The following is a 23865-nucleotide window of genomic DNA, read 5'->3' on the forward strand; positions in this document are numbered from 1 at the left end:
TACCGCATAATTTTCAACATTTAAAATTCAGCCTGTTTAACAAGATAGTCATTTTAGAATTGTGTTTAAAATGTAGTGCAATCAACGCTTTGAGCGAATTGTTACAGGCACAATAGTTTTGATTGAACAGTAGAACAATGTGCCCTTAGTGAACACTTAACCATGCATTCGTTTATGCTCCAGTAAAATAAAGACAATGTTATGCTTTGATTATCATGAATGTATTCATTTAATAATATTTGTAGTATTGTAGTTTGAGCAGTGTCGAACACTTCCCTATAACGAGGGGTGATATTTTATATAAATTAGGTGCTGCTAGTGGTTCGATGAGGACATGAAATTTTATGACAATCTACTGGAACGTATTGAATAAAGATGGGTTCCTTTTTGGCACACAGCTGACAATTTCAGAACTCTAGTGGAGGTCCGAATGACAACAAGTGGTGTGGAAAATGAATGGATGGCAATATGTATTAAGACTATTTCTCGGACCCAGTCAGTTTTCAATAAGCCCTAACAAAAGCCCCCGTGGCAAATATTTATACACATTCACAAACGAATAAGTTCAATTTTCTACTGAAATAAGATGCGATTCGCTGCACAAGAGCAATAAATCCACTAAGCTTTCTATCCTGCCTGAACATAAGAGGAGTTTATTTAAATTGATTCGTAAATGATATAAAAGGCAGTAAATCATCAAATAGTGAGCTGCAGAAGGCACACTACACCCGCCAGCTTAAAAATACAGAGTGCGAGGGAGGGGCGCTGTTATTTATGGTCACGACGCCACTTCTTTTTCCGTGCGATGAGGCGATATGAGAACTCATGGAACGCAGCAGGTAATGAGAAATCTTCCGGGAGAAATTTCACCTTCATTTTTAGAACGCCGACATAATATTAGAAGCACGTAAAAATAAACAAATGTTGTGATACGCAGAAAAAGACAAACTCAGTTAAAAAGCTGTTTGAAATCAAGAACAAAATAGCTACATCAAAAAATAAATTATGATAAATACTCCTACTGTCATCTTATCAAATATTTGGCTTTAATATTTCTTTCCATTTTCCCAAACTCCTCCTTCTGCTGGCAACTTCAAAGAACTATTCTCATAGTTCATTGCATAAGCTAAAATTCAACTTGAATTTCGACGTGACCCAATTACAATTTGATTTCCATCCATGTGGCCCAGTTTGGATATGTGTTGTGTTAAAAAAAAAAAAGAATGGAACATGCTATCCAGCCACGACTCGGTCAAAAAGTGACGAAAATCTGTCCTCAATCTGCAAAAATTATAGCTCAAGTGGACATATTGGATACAATCTGTCAACAAAATGAATCATACACAAACAAAACTACAGGCTTCTCCAATGGAGGAACAAATATGATCAGGGTCTGGGTGCGGTGGCTAAGAATGGGGCGAGTCATTGCTACTTTTGTGCCCTGAAGGCCGCATGTCCTAACTGTGTAAGCAAGTGGTGCTCAAATTAGATGTCACGAGTGGTATGTATGACTACATAAACACAGTAAAATATATGATAATAAATTATAATAATATGAGCACATTAATATGGGTGTCTTGACTGTAAATACAGTAGACCATCCTCCCATAGGAGGAACGTAACATGGAATTGAACATGAAAGCCATGGAAATTCAACTTTCCCTTTAAATACACAGCCATGCAACTCTACAATCAATGGTGTGGCTAGAGTGGCAAAGCATGGCTGCCAAGCATCAACGGATCATATTTCTGTCCTTGATCTGAAAAAAAACATCAGTATTCTGTGTCCATGGCCATGTCTGGCAATGAGATGATGGATGTGTCTCAGTAACTGTGCTTAGAAAGGGAGCCAAAAGAAGGACGGGAGTTGTGAGCGCACTCGCCCAAAATCCATTTTCCAGCAAACAAAAACACAAGACCGATTACTCATCCGGTCCGAGCTATACTATATATGTGTTGATGGATGTGTGTGTGAACAGATGGCAAATGTACAACACATTGGTTATTTAGGAGCAAAACAATTTTAAAAGTGCGCCTACAACTCAGCTTTAATAAGCTTTTGGATGGTAATGATTTGCACTCTAAGGACCAAACCACACAGCTGATAAATTATTCATGAAACCATTACATGCAAGTGAGTCATGTCAAGGTTTCCCCTTACGATAAATATGCTTCTCCGGTTATAATTGTAGTCATTTGTTATTGATGTAAACTGAATTTTAATATTTATAAACAAGTAAAAACGTGCAAACTGTGGATGATCTGATTTTTTTGGGTTATGTTACTGTCTAGTAAGGTTGTTTTTACGCTGGATAACTATTTCTGTAAATAAAGGTGCTCAATTCTAGTGGGGGAGGGATCAGTCATGCTTGACTCCACAGTCTGTCATGTGAGCCATGCCCCCCCCCCCCCCCCAATAAAAAATCTGGAAAAAAACTCAAGAGGCTTGATTTTTATGACCAGCACAACACTAAATATATGTGGAACATATGCCATACCTAATATACAAAGCTACTGTCAGCAATTGACGTCAAATCCATTTTGAGCGGGATATAATGATCCCCTGTGGTCTTCCACAATTCAAATGGATTGGACGTCTATCGCAGTCAGTTGGAGTTAACGAATGAACGAAGGAGTGATCATTCTCGTCAATCCTTCTGAAGTAAAATGGATTGGACGACTGGGTTTTTATGTGTACTTGAGCACGCTTTCGGCTGTTATCTGCCAACAAATCTCTGAATTCTCTTCACGGGGTCTCTAAGTATTCTATCCAACATCTAAACTCCCACTCTGATACACAATTCCAGTTGATATAAGCTTCTCCTGAACATATATTTGAATGCATTTGTCTGTCCATACCAGAGGGTATCCTCTCTTGGTTAAAATAGAGGCGACATGTCACTTGAAATTGTTTTGATAAATATTTAAGTGCAGCAAAGCCCAAAGGGCCCTCGAGTGAGCTGGGACAAAAAAAATGGTAAAATGAGAGTGAGAGCGAGGAGAAAGAAACAAGAAAGAGCGGTAGTAAACATACAGATGAGACAAGATGCTTTAAAGCAGAGCTGGAGACAGCCTAAGTTATGCTCAGTTTGAAAAACACAGCTTCATTATACATTTCACAACAGCATTAACTATGCATACGCTATGCATTTCATCTTTCAAATATCTTCTACGTGCCCTTTTTTGTTTGCAAATGCCGGGAATTTTGATGAGCGCACTTTTTCCACTAAATTTTATTCCAGGTCTGGCATGTATACCTTCCAGTCAATGTCCATTAGTACGAGTTCATATGTTATTTCTATAGCGCACTCATATCAGGTTCCTTTTATGGACATATTGAGATTTTCTTTGTTGTTACACAGGCTGCTAAGCCTAAAGCTTCAAAGTTGCTGAAGTACATTTCATTACATGGCATGACATCATTAAACAGCTGCTTTTGTCCTTTAAAAGTCAGCATACAATAGTATTACTTTGTCCAAAGTAGGGAAGCCGCTGTGCAAAATGGTTTTCCTCAGCGAATAAACATCTGGTGATTATTTTTGAAGGCTACAAAAGCGGTTAATTTGAAATGTTTCCAAACGTGTCCCGTTGCGTCTTTATCCTTTAGTGAAAGTAAAGGCTGAGTATGAAGCGATAAAGGAAATCTAAATTATATATAACATAATTTACCAACTGTTATATTTTTTAAGGTTGGACTACCATAGCTGGAAAAAATTGAGCTGGAAAAACTGATTACTATTGCACGTTTATGATCGGGCAGCACACGTGTATATAAGCATCTACAAAGATTTCTTATGCCGGAGAATGATAAATTCAACCACACTTACTATCATAAAGCTTATACTCCTTATTTTTCTTTTTCTATTACCTGTCTTTTTCTTTCATTCAGTGGTAAACCACTGAGAATGACCAAGCAGCTGCCTGACTAGAGGTATAAAAATTCAAAGTCTAATTGTCTTGAGATCAATGGCTCTGGGAAAGCAGAAAGTATTTGCGGAAGCACGGCTTCCCACAGCCATCGGTTTTAGCTTCAGAGCTCTAATTAACATCGCTCGATATTGAGCGTTACTTTAAGCAATGATAAACAACTCTGGCTTTATCTCACTCACTGCCTTTAATTGAATCAACAGTGTAATTGACAGTTTATTTTATTCCTGGTGAAAAGGACATTGGATTTCTCCTCAATGTAGATGTTGACCTTGGTTTGGAGTACAATGTAATGACCTTGACTACTATGAAAAAAACAGCAATGATATAAGGGAGGTGTGAGGGAATATGCCTTTTGTTGTATTGCCACCTTTTCCTTGAAAGATGGATGCAGTCGCATTTGACATTATAATTTGAATGCATCGTTTCATTTCGATAAATGATACTCTCCGGTTAAAAAAGATGAACAATCAACATTAAATGCAAGACGGAAGAGGTGTGAAGCATAAATGTGGCTCATTTACACCAAAAGTAATTGAACTGTCATACAGTCTGTGGCGTTTTGTAACAAGTTCTCACGAGTAGCCGACTAATAGCAACCAGTGATGCACAGTTGTTTTCCAATACTTTTATATATCTTAATATCTTGGTTGTGTTGTAGATGTCTACAGTTTTTTTTTCTAATATGGCAGCACAAGAGTCAAAAGACAAACATAGAGGAACAAAAAGAATTATTCTGTGTATTTAAGGGGGGGGGGCGGCCTTGCGGAAATAAAAATAAAAGTGTGCTCTGTCAAAGACCAAAACATCCTCTGAAAAAGGCAACCTAAATGATTCAAAGAGTTCCATGACTGTGTGAAATGAGGGTTGAGTTCAGTATTTCGCTCTTGCCAGAGTGAATGAAAAGTGTTGGAAAAAGGATGCACTTTGATTTATGTTGGAAGTGTTCATTGACACACCACACATTTGTTCTGAAATAAACACAATTATTAAGGTTATTATTACTTTGCGTGAGACTTTATATGGTAAAATGGGCTATTAAGGCATTTTTAGTAAAAAATAAAACATTAAATTCGTCATCTGAATCAATTAACTGCCAAAGACTACATCATGTTAACATATGAGATGACACAAGAACAAGAAAATATGTTTAGCCTGCTGATTTACAATCTGATTCCAGAGTACTAGTTGATCCCTGCTAAAATATCCATCTATCCAACCATCCACTTTCAACACTGCTTATCCATGTCGAGGTCGCGAGGTGCTGTAACCTATCCCAGCTGACTTTGGGCACACTCAGAGACAGCCAATCCATTTTCAACACCACTGAAAGTGGTCCAGGCTGGCTAAATTAAAGACTCATAAATCTTATTTTTGTTTTGTTTTAAGTGTGGTTTGTCACATTTCCTCCCATAAGTCTACAATTTGAGCTTTTTAGGGGCCCTCACTTCCTTCCTTCTTCCCTTCAATGACTGGAATTCTTTACATCCTCACTGGACAACACAAAGAAAGAGCTGTTTACCTTCTTCACATTACAGGAAACCTACAAACTTACATATTACTCTTGGACCCAGCCTTTTTGCAGATTTAACCTTTACCTCAATACCAAGACCTGGATCCCAATCAATACACACAAAATAGAAAAACAAACAACTATTAATCACTATAAATAGTGTTCTAACCTTTTCATTGGCTGGCAACCAATTGTAATGAACTGGAATAGTTTTCAGGAACACGGGAGACATGGCTCACGGGAAATGAATGAATGAACTTATTTAACACCTACACTGGGATAATGTTGTAGTGCAACATTTTTTTGTATTTATAAGAAAAGGATTTTTATCAAAAATCCGCAATTGCTTGTGTCTATATTATACTTTGGTCCTTACTTTAAGTCATTAGGAAAGAGGGGAAAAATGTCAGACCAAACAATACTCTAATGTGGATTCAATAATTCTGAACACTGTATGCATAGCCATTGGGTTTTAAACTGAAACGAATGACAGACATCTGGCTCTCAATTCCACATCAGAACAAATTGTATACATATTCTACAAAGACCAACTGTATATATTCTACAAAGACTTCTGCCCAATTGAAGAATTCCTTTCTCATGTGGGTTCTCTCATCGCTTTAAAAAAATATAATTAACAAGCCTTGCATCAAAGGCGGTGGAAACATGTAAGCATTTATGTTACTATTCATGGTATTATTCAGTTACATGTTGTTGTTTACTAAGCATTGCAGTAAGCTTGAAGTGACCTATGAAGTCTCCTTCTCATGGGAGCGCTGGATAGTGCACCTTCTATTCAGGGTTAAGGCTCACGAACACCTGTGGGCATCCTCCAGGAAGCTTGGACAAACACACTCCAAATAAAATTAAGATAAACATTGCGTGCACAAAATGCATGATCTGCTTTTTTTTTTTTTTTTTCAGTTTGGCTGCCACATCCTCATTGTTTGTTTTGCTAAACTATCCCCCTGTAATCCCTTTAATTCCTCTTGAGTGGCATCACTAGATCAAATAGGCACCAGCAATAACAACATCAGTGGCCATTAAGTAAGTCCATTGATGAAGTCTGGGAGACATTTGGGTGATTGTTATACCATCTTAAATGCGTTGTGGTATCTTGTGAGGAAACAAAAACCTTATTTTTAAGATGATCCTTGCTTGTTCAAACACACGGGGAGGTGGTGTAAGAGGACACTCACTTGAACAGACGCCAACCTTTAAACAATCATATTTGGTCTCTGCGGTCTAGTAACTTCTTTTATGTTCTCAAGACTAGCCAATAAACACACTTTAGAGTCCCAAAAGTGTCGAAGAAATTAAAACGCGAGACTGTTTGTTGGAAATATGCTAAATTACAAAGTTATTACTGTGTAACGTATTAAATAATGACACCTAAAAGGACCAATTATTCCACTGACATCTGTGTGTCGCTGAATATGTTTTGATTTGTGTTCCCCTGAGTTTACATACTCCTATGTGTTTGCATAGAGTCTGTCATAACAATATGTGAATTGTAGCAGATTGGGATGTGTTTGATGTCTCCATCACAGGGACCAATCAGAGTTTAGTACCAACTGGGTTAAAGACATAAAATGTCAGATGCAAATGCACTGGCAATGTAGTTCACATGCAAGCTATCACCTAAATGTTGGCATATATCTCATCTCATTTTCTGAACCGCTTTATCCTCACTAGGGTTGCGGGGGCTGCTGGAGCCTATCTCAGCTGGCTTTGAGCCAGTGGAGGAGGACACCTTGAATTGGTGGCCAGCCAATCGCACAGAAGGATGGGTATTTAACTTCCACTCTCCAAGCGAGCTAAGTTGAGGAAGAAGGGCTGCGGGTCAGGCTTTAAAACGATCAATTTTTGTCCATAAATGAAACGGCAGGTCACAGGGGTGCCCGACATCTATAAATGCCACTTTCAACGTAGACTGGTTAACTATGGTCAGACCAGCTTATAAAACAGGAGCTTGGAAAGGCAGGATGGACATGGGGGAAGTTACCTTGAGAACGACTTGTAGCTCGAACTATCTGAATGAGGAACTTTATATGTCATTTTATTTTGCCTTGCAGCCCAAAAGCGACACGGCCAGAGCAGTCTGTGGCATTCTGACACATCCTGGTCAGCAGTCTGCAAGTTACTCCAACACAAAGCAGCTTGGCTAAAACTGATGTTAATTCATTCCAAAATGGGAGCACCCATAACTTTGGTCACCGTTTCTGTTGAAACATGTTCCTCCTCATCATAGTATCATATACTAAAGTTTCCTCCCTATTCCTTTAATAACCTGTTTCCTCTACATTTTTAGAGAATGTAATGAGGAACTGCCAAAATGTTTTCTAACACTGTTCACTGGAGAATATAATATTCTTTTTCAAAAATAAATCACACCGAAAAAATGCTTCCATATTAAACACTGTGGTCATGGTTGAATGAGGCCAAAGAGTACAAATGCTCCTTTCATTTGCTTTCTTAGCCAAAACCAATATTGTATGCGATGAGTGGAGGCAACACTTTTCCTCTACCAGCGGGATTTCAACATATTTGGAGATTCCAACACCAAGGACTCAATTTAATTAAGCAAGGCTTCAAACACAATCTAAATAAACAGAAAAGCCACAAACAAGCTACAAGTCTAATTACAGCCATATTTATATGCAGGGCAAAGCAGCATTTAACTACCAAAGAGTGAGTGGAAATGAAAAGAGGAAGAAGAGGAGGAGAGTCTGGTTGCTTTGATCCATGTTTGGAGATCCAAAGTAGCTCTGATGATGATTTCAGTGGGGAGCCACAAAAGACATGAGCCTTTAGGTAATCAAAGGCTTTCTTTCAGTTCTTCAATTTTTGGAAATCCTTTACAAATTATACTCTAAACTCTCATCAAATTACAAAGAAATGATGAGAAAATAAAACTAAATTTAATGAAAACCTAAAGGACTCACAAAAGAACTGTATCGTAAAAATAAATCAATAATGCTGAGCAAGAAATTGTGTCAAATAAAAATTAATGTGTTCAATATTGTGGATCCCTTGATTTTAGATTACAATGAAAAAACACCAAAGTATTCTAACTTAAATATACTGTTTTGCTCGTCAGCTAAGCATGGTGTTAATGCATATACATTGTTATACAAAATATGATACATTCATAATACATGTTTCAGAATTGGTTATGGTTTTTTAAAGAAACATTGAGTGTGTTGTTTTATAAGTGCACTTTAAGAAGTCCCACAATCTTCTTGGCTAATGTGGCCTGATGTCCACAGAGGCCAAAGTGCTAGCTGGATCACTTTGATTGGAAAGAATAGATGTGTATCCTCAGTGGAGCGTGGAGATAGAAATGCACAAAAAATGATTCCCTTAGAGGGAGCAGATGCAATGTGGTATTAGAGTGCAATATTTCAAATAAACGAAACAATAACATCTTTTTTTTTTTTGATATTGGATTATCTTTTGCCTGAGGCCATGTCACTGTGCCTTTCACCACCATGGAGCAAATAAACAGAAAATACTGTAAGATAAAAGCCCGGAGCTACGCCTCTGCCACATATATTGACCCAAGCAAATGTATTTGCGAGGGGAGCTCATACTCCAAATCACTGGAGTGCAGAACGAAAGTGAGTGTGTCAGTGTGTTGGGGCGCTCGCCTCAAATATGTAGGCTAATTGCGCATGAGGCATTTTCATTTCAGATAAACCAACATTAATGAATATTTTCCTGCCGTCTAATTCGAACGCCATGCCTTGTAGATTTTAATGTGTGTCTCTCTATTTGTGGGTGTCTATGCCTGTGTGTGGCTGGGGGAGTGTTAGCCTATATTCGGCCTCATTAAGAGTGTGTTGATGGGTTGGCAAGGTTAATAGAGATTCATAATCTAAGCACAGCTGCAACCCCCCTTACTTTATTAGGCTAAAATTCATGTGTGTGACTTTATAAGCAGTGTTTAATATTCATGTAAGCTTTTAGACATGAATTTTGTGTGTGCTTTTCTCTCCCGTTTGCATGCCTCCGCATGAGCTCTGTAATCTGGTTTACGGGAAACATGCCACAGCCAAGCACATGGTCAATTCCCCCTCCCCGGTACTATCATTATCCAGAGGCATAATCCCCTGCTATAATTCGCGAGATGGCTCCTGCCAGTCAGTGTGCGCTAAAAGGTCACATAAATCTCAGCGTGATGCCCAGTTTGGGCTGAAGCCCAGTAAAGTCGTGTATTTTCATCGTCTGCCGTCAAAGACGTCTTTGCGGTTTGATTACCGATAGGGGCTGATGAAAAGGGCACACATAAGCACAGGCGCGTACACGCCGAGGGAGTGGTAATCCCAACATGATCATGCTTTGAATACTTATGGTGGTGAAGAACCAAAGGAGCATGGTTGAGAACTTGATGCAGTTTGATGTTGCCTAATATACACTCATAGAATCGTCAATTCTCATGCCCGCATAGTACTGGAATTTATTGACACCACCACACAAATAAATGAATGATGATTCAATAGATATTAAATGTCAATTTAAAAAATAAATAAATAGATTGTAGGTTAAGACACAGAAACTCACTTTTATATATAATGTAGTTGGTTATTAATATATTTTTCATATTACATGTTTAAAATCGGATTAAAGGTCTTGGTTCAACATCGGATTACCTTGTTTTTTTATAAACCAAATTTGCCTGTGGTTCAGATCTCAGGCCATAGTTAATCCAGCAAAATCTACTGTGACTTGAATATGTTCAGCCATATTAATGCCTATATATGGCATATTGTTTCCACAATTGATCAAATCTTCTTATTAAAGATTACCATACTGCGAACAAATATTATAGTTTGGCACATGAGAATTTGAGTTAGAAAAAGTCATATCAAACAAGTTTCCCAAACTGTGTTAAAGACCTGATTGGAGTTTTAGTCTAAGTAACCCATTGATAAATTGGTCAGTTGCATAAAGATTAGGCTAATTTAAATGACTTGTTGACTATTGGGGTGTTTTTTTTTTTATAAATAACTGAAATTAAAAATGAGCAGTGAGCCAATCAACCCAATTAAAATAACGTGACAATGTGAATTTAACACAATTAGGTGGTATTTTCCTGAGCTCTAAAGGGAAAATTACATCTTCAAAATGAAGAAAAGAACTTTTACTTCCCTTTTAAACCTATTTCTACACCACTTTCAAGAGTGTAATGGTTCTTAAGTGGGCGCATGCTGAATGGAGGACCTCATTTATCCTTTCAAATGAAGCGGCACCTTTACGCCTAATGTCTGGCAGGTTGGCTTTCGATGGCAGAGAGTAAAATGTAAACTTAGCAAAGAAATAGCTTTAACATTCTTAGAAAATAGCAGCGTTTCCTAGCCATCTGAATGACTGAAGATACTATATCCCAATTTAATAAGTAGAAATCATATATAACGTTTCATGTCAAAATATTACCTTGGAAATATGCTCACACAGCAAAGAGTGAAAAATAGTGCAAATTAGATCTAATATGAAAGTCTGGGCTGTACGTGAGGCGGCAATGCTATCTTAACTGTTGAATATGAGGGGATTTAGTGTAATAAGAGGTGTATCTAACACCTGCAGCTGACTCGTACAGATTTGAGTAATTACTGCAAATTTGTAGAAATACACCATGAGAGGAAACCCATTTCCCTTCAAGTCAGCAGAGTTCATTAAAAACTGTAGCCAGCACATAGTGCCTGATAAATACACACACACACACCCGTGTGTGTTCGCAATAAGATAATGAATGCAACGTGAATGCCGGTCATTACAGAAGCTGTTGAATTTTCAGAAATGTCCACTGCTGGGTTTCTCGTCTTGTGAGAAGGTATTTACAGTATAATGCTAACTGACATATAGAGGTCTCCGGAGCAGCAGTAACACAGGGAGGATGATTAACTGGCTGCCTCAACTCTTGCCTTGCGCATATATCCATCTCGCTTTCATTAAATGAATAATCCACCCCTTCACTCACTTCAATGTAGAGACAGAGGGGATAAAAAAGAAAAAAAAAGTTGTGTCTCCATTTTGGAGGGCAGAGTGACATAACAATAAAGAGAGAGAAACTTATTTCAAAGCAAAGATGGAACATTGGAACTTTCAGTTTCGTATGGCTGGATTAGGTTAATCCTAAACATGGAGGGAAGATTTGACAAGTGCTTTGTGGGACTCAACAAGAATTAGGGTGTTTAACATACTGTGGTCTTGGGGTTCTTGGGGAATCACTGTGATTATGCTATTTATTCATATATTGCCGAATATCATTGCTCGTGGTAGGATTACTTGGCCCTGAATTAGGTACAAATGATATGGATGGCTGGATAGGGATAGTCTATGGCCTGCCCCAATTTTATTTGCACAAATCACTTCAAGGACTATCTTCTTAACCCATATATGATACTCTATGACAGCATATGTAATGCCAACTTTTCTGAAATACAGTGAAAGTGGGTGGAAAAAAGTTTAGAATACTAAACACAAAAACTTTTGTGTCAGCAAAACCTCAGTAGATCTAATTTCAAAATTAGTGCTTCATTGTTATCTACTAGCTTTGAATTGTTTGTTGCTTTATTGCCAACAGGTGTTCAAGTATAAATCCTAATAAACATTCCTCGAAATTATCCATAAGATTCATTTCACAGGTACTATATTTACCGTTGGGTAATAAGATAAGCACAAGAGGGATCATTCTGTATTAAAACATTGTCTGACAGTAATGAGGAACTAATTAAAATGCCTTTAAAAAGGCAGGATATGCAAACAAATACACCCCTTAGCGGGATTATTTTCCTCTTGCGGTAATAAGAATAAAATTGTAGCAATACAAATATGTTGACTCAAGACAACGTGATTAGTAGAAATTCTCAGATAATATGTTGCGGCTCTGCCAGTCTGTTAAAAAAACAAAAACAAGTATGGATGGGGATGTTTGAAAAAGTAAAGACACTTTGCCAAGAATTTGATGGTGATAAAACAGCAGATGATTACAATGCCCCCAATTCATAACCAAAGATCAGAATTACAAACTCAATCTCAGGTGTATTTGTGATTCATTCTGTAATTAGCAGAAGACTAATGTGTTTTGAGGTTACTTAAAACAGCTGCATATTTAAATAAATGAGAAAATAATGCAAATAACACTCATTAAGGGTTAAGGTGGTTCAAAATCACAACGTTGGAACACAATATAGTGCTCATTTGAGTATAGAACTTCCTTCTATATTCTCTAATAGCGCCAACAAATTTTGACCTATTTTTCCTCAAACTAATTCATATGCTAAATCTACCAACTATACACATAACTCGACCAAAATGACGCGACATTCATCCATTAAAATCTATATCAGAATAATCATAAAATGCTGAAATAATAGTTTTGATCTTCACCCTTGTTAACAATCCTTACTCTACTACTACACAGTACAGTTGTCTTAAATCTTGGGTATGCAATTAGCCTGGGAGAAAAAAAATCATGGCTAATGTGCTTACGGAGAGAGAAAAATGTTCACGGGCTCATGCTCATCTAATGAATTTGGAAGGGGCAATCGGCAAGGGAGGGTGACTTCTATCTCAGTGTGAGATGAGCCTTTCAAAAATTCAAGCGAGGAGGAACCTCGTCATAAAAAGAAAAAAGAAAAAACATCCAAATTTAGGTAATGAACCTCCTCCCACACATCCCATCCCCTTTTGTCTTGCCGTTCACCTCCGCCGTTGCTTTTCTTCGTCGGCTGCAATCGACATCTCTGACTAACTCGCAGAACCTCCCTCTTAATTGTCTTTGTCTGTTCCTCTCAAATCCTCTTCCGTGCTATCTACCTCTTTATCTATCATCTTCCCTCACTTTCTACTCGCCACTGCTCCACCAGCACCCCCACACCTTAATGCTAATTAGTGTAACATGAAATCATTAGGATAGCCATCACAATCTCTGCCATGGTAATTCCATAATCATTACCGCGACTTCCTCCTCCGCTTGCAGATAGAAAAGACTCATCAAAAGAGCTGGACTACCTAGCTCTGTCTCCAGGACACAGCAATTAGTAAAAACCCATTGCCAAGAATCTATATTCCTGGTAAACAATGGAATTAATGCTTCTGTGTATCTCTTCAATTAACACAAAGAAAAGAGTGTGGTCATCATTCTTCAGCTTCCACTACAAAATGCCTTGGAGTAAGCGATGGTGTGAATCTCAAATCAGGACCACAGGTGGTTCGACTGCAATTGTTTAATTGTTTGGTGGTCATTATTTCCCAAACCCAGAAACTTCATGAAGGAATTTAACTAAAACTTGAGCTTGCAAACAAGAGCTGCAACGTGTCTTCATCATGAAAAGTTTTAGATCATGTCGATGTATTTAGTGACTTTTTCGAACCCAATCTAGGAAAGATTTGAGTCATGAATGTAATATGTATATTTCCTCCACTGTGAGGCAAATGAAGCAATTTGTATAGCACGGGCAAAGGAAAAGGTGGATGTGTAGCAAAGGTTCAAACGATGAAAAGAAACTGAGTGTTCTTGATACTAATTCAAAATTTAAATCAGTCAATTAAAATGGTGGACACCAAAAGGTAAACTGAAATCCAGAAGAATCCTTCTTTGAATCCTCAACTGCACTCTGCTCTTACTAAAATGATTAACATTTTTTAAGGGAAGTTGTTTAGTGCAGCCCATTTCCCCCCGAGCACAAATGTAATCACTTTTTTCTTCCGCTCTTCTTTTCTCCGACATAATCACCACAAATTACTGTTCACTGTAGCCATGACAACACGATGTGGACACATAATCAAATACACAACTAGGCTGAAGTTGAAGGAAATTGAAAAACTGAACTGACAAAACTAACATGGAAATGTTTGCGAAATCTACATGTCAACATAAATTCAATTAAATGTTCAACTCATTTCACAGTACGCAGAGTGGATTGCTATGGTCTGTGGGGAGAAAAACATACTTTGGATGAAAGCCAGAGAATAAAAGTCAAACTGGCATAACTTTTCTTAGCCTCACGTGTAGTATACTGTAATTCTTGTGGTCATGGCGTCCTGGTGGTAAGTCATTTGTGTGACCATTCAAGCAATTACACTTACATTGCTGGCTTTGAATGATCACATTTCAGTACAATTGGAACCCATTTCAAATGGATTGAATGTCAATCACCCTTAATGCCTGTCATTGAGTAAAATATGGTAGTTGACCAGAGGTTTTCATTGCAACTGAGCGCCCGAGTGTTGGTTGATGGGCTTTCTCAGTGGAAGTAGTGATACCATTACATAATGGTGATTTAGATTTAGGACAAAAGTAATAGTAATGCAAGTCTGCTGCGACAGTTCTTTGCACTTTTGTAAAGCTTTAATTAGCTGTCGTGACACGATGTTGACATGGCCCATGAGCTTTCCCAGTAAAAAAAAAGGTAATGGCACTGAGAATAAACGACCCAATTATGTGAATTGTGACTATTTCCTGTTCAAACATGAGCTGTAATTTGCTTGAGGATTCACGATGATGTAATTCTGAAATTAATGCATGCAAAATTGTGGTTACTTGATTAGTGGTAATTAGCTGATTGCAAAGAAGAGACGCTGGGAGCAAGGCGCGAATGCAATGAGTGAATAATGCTGCTTTGGTCTGTCAAATATCAGACTAATGCGCTGATGCATATGCAGGCATAGAGATGACCCCTCTCTCTGCGTGAGACCAGCCTGGCCATGATTCTGCATACATTATCCTTGAGTCGAGGCAGCCAGAACATCACAATTGAAAGAAGCTCCCCCCCATTGACATCTGTTTGTATTCTTTTCTCATCTGAGGCTCTGGGAAATTTTCGTATAATCAAATTTACCTTTCCGTACATGTCAAATTCAAACACAACACCGGAATCATACTGTCAGTGGGGGCCCACAAAGGTTAGCTGTTTGGCACGTATAATGTACAAGGTGTCAGCGACACATGCATAAATAAACTATCATGTGGGAACAGAGCAGCTTGATTGGGATTGGCAGATGTCTACGGTGCTATCAAGTATGGTTGAACTGACTCCCAGGCAGTGTGACTGCACAAAAGCATGCTGCTCGCTCAACATCATGTTGCCCTTTTGCCGACCTCTTACAGCTCAAGTTGCTGTATGCTTGTCACATCACGTTTGGCACATTTGACATTGCTGGTTTCAAGATCTGACATTCCTTCCTTCTTTTGCGTCAGGAACTGTAACACTGGTGTAAACATTGCTTGTATCATCGTCCAAGGGTAAGCATGGTAAATTGATTGTATGACAGTGATATTTAGGCTTATAGGCATTACACACAACACATTCATCACTGTTAGGAGTGAAATAGAAATGTAAAAGAAAAAAAATCTCAGATAGTTGTTTTCTAAATGATAAAGGTGCCATATACATTATCAATTGTTGATGGGAAGTCACTAAAATTTAAATTCATAGTAAATCACTAAGCTTTTTAAAGGAACAATAAAAAGTCATACAAAAAAATGACTAATTTGAACAATACTCATCTCTTTTGTCTGCTTACACTATCAACAATGTTCAATTGAGAAAACTGTTGTATTTAGAGGCATCTATTATGAAGATAAATGCTTGGTGCTTTAAAAGTACTGAAAACATTCATTAAAAACATTAAAATATTCGACCAAATCTGTTCAAAAACATTGCGGGCAGGGCTGGGGATACAATCTGAAAATCTCCATGGATAAGGTGACATCCTCCTGGGTCAAATTAGCCATCAAGATAATAAAATCAAGCATTCATGCTGACAAGCGTTTGCCTCTTTTTGTCCTCTACTCTGTGTTTTCCATACCGTGGCCCTAGCTTCACTGCATGTCGAAACCCACTTTCAACAAGGAGCAATGCTGCACATCAATATTTATGATCCCAAAGTTCCCATTGACCATTGCAGTGTTTGTGTGCGCACGCCTCTACGCAGTGCTTACATCAGGTAGGGGAGGATTAAAGGATGAAAGAGAAATAATGCAATGTGTTTTGTGACCTCCACAGGACAGAGAAGGGGATTGAGGCTTTATTCTGATGCCGTTTATATTATGCTAACTTTAAGATGGCAGTTACTGATCCTACTATTATTAGCTGGAAGCTGTGAGATGGAATAGGAGAATGGAAGGACCTCTAAGCCACATAGGACAGCATTTCCATTACCTCGACAAGAAATTTAATTGTCTGTGAGGCTGCAACTACAAATAAGAGATTTGGTGTTGAAATGAAATTATAATATTGCTAAAGAGAGAAATTTGAGGGAAATGAAATTAAATCAAGCCTCCGTGGGTTTTTTTCCGGATATTGCGGCTTCCTCCGACATCGCAAAAAAATGCAAGGTAGGCTCGTTGAACACTTGATTGTCCCTAGGTATAACGTGTGAGCGTGGATGGCTGTTTGTCTCATTGTGCCCTGTGATTACTGGCAACCAAATCAGGGTGCCCCCTGTCTACCGCCCACAATTGGCTGGGAGTGGCTCCAACTCCTCCACGACCCTTGTGAGGATGAGCAAAACCAAAATGGAATGAATGAATGGTTTTCCCCTCAACCTCTGTGAGGATAAGTAGCAAGGATGATGAATAGTAGAATGATTTTAAAAAAATCAGAATTATAAATGAATAGGATAAGAATAAGATTTATATAGGAATACAGGATAGGGAATGTCCCATATATTTCCAAAACGACTCTGACAAAAAATGTGAGCCATTTCTCAGGCCCACTATCTGTGAACCTCAAGCACACTAAAGTTCTTCTAGATGAGATGACAAAAATCCCTTCAGAAAAAACTCAACATCTTGTGGAATATTTTACTCAAAGAACAAAAACACTAGAACACCGCCAATTTCTTTGAAGCCCCTCTTGTAGTTGATTATCACCACCTCAAAAATTGCACTGCACACAGTCAAGGAGGGTGATGATGGTTTACAACTAGTGTCATTGTCTCAGCTGCAAATCTATGCCTATAACTGAACAAGGCAGCCATAAAGAGAGATGAGATAGTGGTAAGAGTAACAAAGAATGATCCTGACTCCCCCCTCGACTTAATCCAATACATTTAGACTATAAATGCGTGCGCTGGGCCAATAATAAAGAGGTAGAATCCAACCCAAATGTTTCCTTCATGTCTTAGACCACCAGAACGCCTAGTGAATAGATACGCTTTGTTCATTTGTTTTGCAGCACGAGTTAGGAGCAGAAGCAAAATTCCTAGAACAGGACTTTCAAGTTGTCACTGAACATGAGAGCAGAGAAAATCCCACCAAATGTATTCTATTGGGAGGCGAGGGAATATTAGGTGCTTTTCAAGTTAGTCTCTGAATTTTTAAAATGTGACAAATCACGCTTTTGCTGAAAACTCTCCATAAACGCTGCAGAGAGATTTGCCTTCATTGGATAAAAGAATCAGAAGCTGTTACTCCTTTCCTTCTTCTCATCTTGCCTTGAATTCCATAGGGAAAAGAGTTATTGATGCCCACTTGACCCATCAGGTTTACATATTCATGAGGAAATAGAGAAGGACGCAGCATGTTCCTGCTCTCTCTTCACCTCTTTCTGTCCGTCACCCCCTGTTCTTCTCCCTCCCACTAGACTTCATAGTACAAGAAATGACTGACAGATAGTAGCCCCTCTCCCCTTCCTACAGCACCCCACCCCACCATCTTTTAAGTTATACGTTTGTCAGTCAGTTCATGGAAGCATTTGACAGCTGTAGGCAGAAACACAATCACTATCTGATGGGGCAACAACACTTTTGTGGTCTCTTGTAGTTGATGAATGTGTTGTTCTCGCTTCTCACATTGTGGTTTCTGTTCAGTGTGTATTCATACATTTTTAACATGAGTTAACAGACCCAAGTGATAATGACAAAAAGACACACAGCTGGTAGCAATGTTCTTGATCTGGAATTCCTTTCTGCTACTGAGAAGAATTCCACAAAAAAACTCCACATTTCCCTCCCTTCTCACGCAGATAGTGGCTAACTTCTGCATCAAGGAAAGAACGCTGTGTTTACATCTAATGGTTATTCTGCCTCATAAATAAATCGTCTACCGTCTTGTGGGTTATACCTGAAGTGTTTGGTAAGGTTTGTTGTATTCCCACAACATCAAGCGCTTTCATACGGACATTACTAACTGCTTCGTGGGCATTTGGACCTAAAATAGCTTTGCCTAAGGGCCTCCTTAGGCATGGCCTAAGGGTATAGCACATAGACGGATTGAGATAGGATGACAATTACCCATGCACATGTAAATAATAAAAATATATCACTTCTTTTTTTATTTCAATTCAAGCTTCATGATCATGATAAATATGAGACTTGTAATTGAACCCAGCCAGAAAGACAGAAGGAAAAAGAATAAAAAGAAACATAATTGAGAACAAGTGAGAATCACATTGTAAAATATAAGGAAAGATTATGGAACACATCTTGGCAGGGCCATGTGTGCAGATTGGAACAGGAGGCAGGGGGCCTAGGACTCAGTGTGATTCTAACTGAGGCCAGGGACCATGAGCTCACCTAGCCGGATTCCCTCTGTTCATCACTCACACGCATGCTCATTTAAATTACAAATCATACTCACTGACTTTTGCGGAAATCACTTTTGTATTATGTTGTAAACTGGTACTACAGTGCTGCATTTACGACCATTTAAACATATACATTATGATGTACTTATGCAACCATTCATTTATCTTCTGTAGCGCGCATTGACGATGCCGCAGTCAACTGCAGTGCATATTATTTGCACACTGTGAGGGTATTAATTCAAATACCCTCCAGTAAAGACTCCTGCCTTTGTGGTGTCTGTCAAAGTTTTCACCCTATCCCTATGTTGTTAGACAAGACATCAGACAACGTATAATTACTTTCACACATACCATTATCTTTTTATCTAGTGAGGTCACAGGGGTGCTTGAGCTTATCCCATTTGTCATTGGATGAGAAGCAAGGGTAACTTGAGAAGGCTTCTGTTCATCAGTAGGCTTTAATTGTTATTATTCTCTGCTTTCTTTTCAAAAGATCTGAGTGTTTTTATGGCCGGCAACAGATTGAGCAAATATACAAGCTGTAATTGTTTCATCCAATCACACGCGGGTATTTTCAGGAACAGGAGCACATACTCACGATAGCAAAAGGGATACTTTGTCATAGCGGGGCAGCCTATAATGACCCTTAAGAGATTTGTTTCCGGCCTTTAGTGTCCTAATGAGTCTTAGTCACCCTCTGCTATCGGTTGATGTCAGGGCAATCAGCCCTTGTGTGTTAGAGTGGGTCTAAGGCTGCTGTGGGACTTCCCTGTACGTATTGCCTTAGCCAGGATGGATGGTACCTCAATTGAATAAAGGGGCTCACCGCTGCACAATACAGCTGATGTACTGAATTCACAATGAGACCTGGATTTACACCTCCCTTCTGTGTGTCTGAATTAGCATTTCCTACCCTTCCCACTACAGCATATGTGTATGTGTGTATTCGTTTGCTTTCATCTCCAACTGGGACTTCTGCATAAACACTACAGATGATAAATCCCCAAGCCCCCGAGGGGAAATATTGGTCTTGTTACTGGACAAATGGCCATGCTTTCAACAAGCATAGCTCAGATTAAGAGTTTGTGGATAAAGAAGGGAAATGGGCTTTTGACCAAGCTGGCAGATTTAACTGCTTATTAGACTCAGTAGATATGGTTGAATAAATTTCATTGCTTGATGGAACATGTTGGAGAGGCGTTTATGAGATGAGATAAGATCATTGACGTGTAAAGTGCTTCTGGTAGCCGCTAAAGACTCCGCCTTCGCTTGATTGATACATTGCTCAAAATCTACAGTCTTCACATTCTAGAAAATAATAACCATAAAACTCTCCCAAACCCTTATCACATGCTGTAAAACAATGTCTAGCTCTCTATTGCATTCACCATCTCTCCTCACCCATTTCTGTTGCCAATATTCTTCACTGCATAAACATAGTTGTTAAAAAACACACTTTGGTATCTTCCTGTGCATCTCTGCTCACTGAAGTTGAAATGTTGTGCATTATGATCTCTTACAAACAACTGACCAAGAGAATGAGGGGATCAATTTGTCTCAGTCTGTTTCTGCTGTAAATGGAGCCAATATTCCTTATCTCTTGAAAACACTGGAAGTCCCTGCTGGCTCTGGGAGAAGAGTTTGCTATTATTTCCCTCTGTGCCAGTATTCAGCAATGCTAAAAGACTATAATGTTAAAATACACCAGCTGTGTGATTTGCTCACTTGGCAAGGCTGATGAGTGAGTCTTCTTTGTGCATGTTGGACAGATTATGAGAACATTGTGTAGTACAAACAAGCAGACCAAAGGCAGGTGAATAAAGAGTACTGTGTTTGCATGTAGTGCACCGAGGGGATGTCTAAAGACTAAGGATGGACCAATAACGCTTTTAAACCAAGTACTAGTAGAATAAGAAACCTTTAGATACTCACCGGTTATGAGCAGTAATACTTGACAATGCCGTTTTTTCTTAATGAAACCACCTGTGGAGGAAAAATGAAAATAAAATTGTTATTTGGGTAATATTCGAGAGGAAATTATCCGTGTGAAATTACAAGTGACATTTAAAAAAAAAAACTACATAATAGAAAATAAACCCATCATGTGCTCACTATCGTCATCGTGAGCTAACCTTTTATCAAGGTGGGGGAATTAAACATCAGTCTCAGCACATTTCAACGGAAAAGTACGGTGAGTTTAGGCCTATTTCAATACAGCACATTTCTTAGCTTAGACAGAAATCAAAGTCAAGCCTGTCTTTCTCACAACTCCTTTCTCTTTTTCTGGGCTTGCCACTTTTCTCACCAGGAGATTTGTTATAGCTCAATCCGGAATCACCCCTGCTCACAGGTGAGTCACCTTCATTTCTCCTTGAATCCCTTCCCACGCTGTGACGGCATTAACTTGTGTGATGAAAGCCAAGTGGTGCAAGTCGGGTGACTGACGAATGTCAAATCTCAATGCACCAGAGATTGCAAAGGATTTGTGAAAGTGAACAAAAAGGGAGAATTGTGTGAAAGCTAAACTAAAAGTCATTGATTAAATGCGTGAGTTTTGATTCAGAACACGATTTTTGAAATCTCATCCATTTGTCTGGTCTGTATAAGTCTATTACCTTCCACTCTTTGCTGTGGACCTTTGTCCTTTTATTGGTTTTTATTGTATTCTCTGAATGTGGTGTGTTACTATTAGGCACCCATGGACACGGCAAAGATTACAGACAGTATTTCCATTATGCTGGATGATCCTACCACAGATCCATGCTGTCATGTTAACCCATTCCCCTTTTACGTCATTCATTTGCTTTCATACGGCCTTTTTTTGTCTCGGTGGTACCTCATGCTGCTTGCTACAAGGGCAACCTCACAGGGTTGCTATTGAAAATGCCATAGGAGTACAGTTTCTGCATCTCCTTGCTGATTTCATTGACTACTGCTTGTGATGGCTGGCAGCATATCAATGCAAAGTAATTACAATGAGACACCGTGGGGTTGAATAATTGATGTGCTTTTTGGAGCTGATGTATACTGAAAAAGCTATCTGCCCACAGTCCCGTCAGTAGTTTATCACAAAGTGAGAGAGGAGAGAGTGCAGACTGACTGCCAATGCATAGCGCTGTGATAATGATGCGGGTCTGGGCCTGTCAGCAGAGAGAAGGCTGGGACTGAGCTCCCAAGGTGCTTGCCGCTAAGCTATCAGCTTCATTGCCAAAGATCAATACCTAGAAGAGAAATGGTTTCATGCCAAAAACAGCAGAACTTTCAAGATTGGCTCCTTTTTGCACTCGTTGTTCTACAGGATTTCACTTGCTGCAAAGGCAACGTGACCTTCCAATCTGAGTCAAAGCCAAAGTCAGTTACTGTATTTTCACAAATATAAGGTGCACTTAAAAGTATACATTTTTCCAATGTCGCCTAATAATGCAGTGTGAGTTTAAAAATCTGTAAATGTCGCTACATGACTTCCATAAGCTGTCTACTTGACTGAGAATATAATTATTATTATTTATTCAAGAAGAAGCTGTGTTTTAAACAAGATGATTACCCCTGCTTTAAATAATTCAGTGTTATTGTATGCTCTCATCTGATGCTGACAAGTATAAAGGCCAAAAGTCCTCTAATTGTTTCCTATTTATAATTATTTTTACATTAGGAGAAATATGAACACTAATTCTTATTTCTTACATGATGGAAGTACATTTACTTGTTCCGCCAAGACATGGTATTCTCCAAGGAATGAATTGATCACAACTGGACTCTTCTGGTCATTGTTGAAGTTTTTGCCTGTCCCTTGAGCAGTGCATTTGCTTTGGCTAGATTGGACTGATTCCTTGCCAGACAGTCGGTCCAACCCAGAGTTTTGCTACTGTCCTCTATGATTTTTTCCTCTTTTCTTGTGAGGCAATTAATCTCTTTTTTCGTCTAGTTGCCAAATGTTGGCTTAGCCTCTTGGTCAGTGGGATGTTCTTCGTGCCTCATTCCTTCTTTTACTCTTTTGTGCTACCATGCCTGCAGGCCCCTGAGCCATACTCCACCCTGCCATACTCACACAGCATTCATTATTTACAAGCTAAAAATGGAAGAATAACAGGCCTGGGGGGGGGGGGGGGGGTTAAGAGTAACACATAAATAAAGTACAAAAAGAATCTAGAGCAAAAGAGAAATGTTGAGGCTGTGGTTTATTATTATTACTATTCTCTTGTAGATATAGAGTATGCTTGACAATTAACCAAGGTTATGGTTGGGCCTGCATACCGTTGTAAAGTGACAGATAATGTACGTTTTGATCTGCTTTTTGCCAAAATTATAGAAGTCATTCTCTGTGCGCTTTTCACGTATTTTTGAGACATGAGAGGGGAAATATGGTGCGAACCCTGCATTGGTTGGTAACCAGTGCAGGGTTTTTCACATCTCACCCAAGGTCAGCTGGGCTAGGTTCCAAATCATCCATTACCAAGAGCGAGATGAGCATTAGAAAACGGATGGATGAATAAAGTACATTGTGTAATGACGCAGGCCAACCGGCATACTGTCTTTCTTAATAGTAGATTGAATGAAAACACACATTAACGAAATAAACTACACTTCTCAGCTTTTCTGTGCAACAATAATAATCATTTTTTTCAATAATTTGATAATCTAATAATTGATTTAAAAAAAATAAATTACTAACTAGAGAACAAAAGCAGCAAACAAATAACCCATGTTTACAAACTTCAAATTTAGCAAAGAACTGCCTTAAACATTTTAGCTTGAGAAATAACGCAAAAGACATTTAAATGTGTTTTTGGCTCTTCAAATCCTTGTTCAAAGATTATGATTGGACAAAGAAACATGACAGCAATGCATATTTAGTAATTAAACATTTGTGCATTGAAGGTCATGCGTATG

The 23865-nt window shown here is 38.7% G+C and overlaps 1 long non-coding RNA gene across 1 annotated transcript in view; it reads right to left on the minus strand.

Annotated features, from left to right (window-relative positions):
• LOC144194431 (uncharacterized) overlaps positions 1 to 23865 on the minus strand; it is a 168123-nt gene that overhangs the window by 43547 nt on the left and 100711 nt on the right. The window contains exon 4 of the long non-coding RNA XR_013325887.1: positions 20908 to 20958. This is a non-coding gene — a long non-coding RNA (uncharacterized LOC144194431). The remainder of the gene's footprint in view (positions 1 to 20907; positions 20959 to 23865) is intronic.

The sequence above is a fragment of the Stigmatopora nigra genome, chromosome 3 (genome assembly GCF_051989575.1).
Source record: "Stigmatopora nigra isolate UIUO_SnigA chromosome 3, RoL_Snig_1.1, whole genome shotgun sequence".
NCBI lineage: Eukaryota > Metazoa > Chordata > Actinopteri > Syngnathiformes > Syngnathidae > Stigmatopora > Stigmatopora nigra.